Raw genomic sequence first — 2,428 nt, 5'->3', positions numbered from 1 at the left:
AGTATGTGGAAGTTGAGATAATAATTTGCAGGTGCAGGATAGTTTTAAAGAACAAGACTAAATTAAAAAAAAATTAGACATACAGCATGGTAACAGGCCATTTCGGCCCATGAGTTCGTGCCGCCTAATTTACACCAAATTAACCTACACCCTGGTATGTTTTGAATAGTGAGCCAAAACCGGAGCCTCCGGGGGAAAAAAAGACAGGCATACATGGGGATAACGTACCCACTCCTTATGTACAGCCCGGGATTTGAACCCCAGTCCTGATCGCTGGTGCTGCAAAGGCATTGCGTTGACTGTTACGCCAACTGTGCTGCCCATAAATGGTTTAAAATGGTGGGCTGATGATGGCAGATGTAAATGTTTGTCCAACTGGAAGATCTGGGGATCATGGATACCAGGAAAGTCAGAAAATAGAAATATAGGTATTCAGTACCATGATCTTAGAGAGATTGTGGAAGATGGCAGAGTAGAGGAGATGACTGCAATAATATTTGGGAAAACTTGTGGGAAAGATTGATTTGAAATGAAAGGTCAGTGAATTCTACCCCACAAAGAGGGGGAAACAAAGCCTAGAGGAAGCTTTTCATTGCAAAGTGAGGAATCAAAGATTGGAGAGGATGAGGGAAGAAAGGAGGAGAATTTCAGGGCAAATTGGTTAGATGAATGAAGCCAGGGAGGATCTGCACACTATTTAAACATTTGAGGTTTAACAAAGTTAACAAACAAGAATAACCAAAAACAAGTAAATCTTGCTTAAATTATCAAATTTACTCACAAAACTTTATGTTTTCAGGGTTGACAGAAAGTTCAACATTATTAGTTGGCATCATTCATTGTTTCCATATACATGTATAGACATTATTTTTGGTCACCAATTAGTATTATTCTTTTACATTTTATTACTTATCTCCCTAAAGTGGGGGTTTAATTTCCTTTTATGACAGCTGTCTGTCAAGTTCTCATTTCTGCACTTACCACTTGTATTTTTTTCTATATGACTTCTGTCATAAATCCCTTTTTTTTGCTTCCTCTTTAACAGGGGCTCTGGTGTTATATCTCCTTCCTTTTTGCCCATGTCGAAATAGATCTATTCAGCACTAGTGCGATCTCATCTTTAAACAGCTCCTTCAGATTTAAGATTTCAGATTTATTGTCAGATTACACACATGAAATCACATACAACCCTGAGATTCCATTTTCCCGTGGGCACGGCGGAATTACCACTCATTGGCAGTGCAAAAAAATAAACTGTATCCAGCATAAAACATGTAAATAAACAAAGAACTGTAAACAGATAACAAATGTAAACAAACTGACCGTGCAATTCAGAGAGAACAAAAAGAAAATCAATAAAGTGCACAAGTAAGAGTCCTTAAATGAGTCTCTGATTGAGCTTGTTGTTGAGGAGTCTGATGTTCCTGAACCTGGTGGTACGAATCTTGCGGCATTATACCTCTTTCCTGATGGCAGCAGCGAGAACAGAGCATGTGCTGGGTAGTGAAGGTCTTTGATGGTTGCTGCTGCCCTCTGAAGGCAGTATTCCCTGTAGGTGTACTCCGTAGCGGGGAAGGTTTTGACTGTGATGATCTGGGTTATGTCCACTACCTTTTGTTTAATTGTAGTTTGCCTTCCAATTTTTGATTCCCAATTACTCTGGATCCTGAAAATGGCACTCATTCATTATTATTCCACATATTTGTCTTTTCTCAGAGTTCAGCTTAACCTTATGATACTACAATAATTGTTTTCTTAATGGGTAAAAATGGTCAATCAATGCATTGAGTCTGAGCTCTTTATCAATACAATATTCAGATAAAGTAGGAAAATTAAATGCATTAAGGGGGTAAGAAACTGCGGAAGGGGCCCAGAGGGAAAGTAGGACAGAAGGTGTGTCACTGTAAATTGTCCCAAGTATGTAGGAGAGTGGTAATGAGGTGAATGCAGTAAAATCCCCATTATCTGGCATTCAATCAACTGGAAGCTCAAATGACTGGCAAGAAACATTGAGGAAATAAATGAATAAATTTTGAGATAAGTAAGAAGAAAAAGTTTTAAATAAAAGTTTTAAAAGTTGATGTTCTCCAAAGCAACACACTCTTGGGAGTAAACTTTCAGCTGGTGGAGTTCCCCAGTCATGCTCTTTCTGCAGCAACTGTTGCATTTGAACAAAATGGCGGCGGACAGGATGAAGAGCCGGCTGATGCCGCTCACCACTGGAGGGCCTCTCCCAAAGTATCTCCTTATCCCTGCCTGGTAAAAGTATATTATTAAGTGTATTAGTAAGGCTTTATCATAAAACTTGGGGGGAGGGGGGGTTAATTATGACGATGGCCTAGTTAGCCTAACCTAGCACAACATTGTTACAGAGGCAGTGACTGGTGGGGGTCAAGTATAAAGGTAGGTGCACCGGGACAGTTGTGTG

The sequence above is a fragment of the Narcine bancroftii genome, chromosome 3 (genome assembly GCF_036971445.1).
Source record: "Narcine bancroftii isolate sNarBan1 chromosome 3, sNarBan1.hap1, whole genome shotgun sequence".
NCBI lineage: Eukaryota > Metazoa > Chordata > Chondrichthyes > Torpediniformes > Narcinidae > Narcine > Narcine bancroftii.
This window is presented reverse-complemented; position numbering follows the sequence as displayed.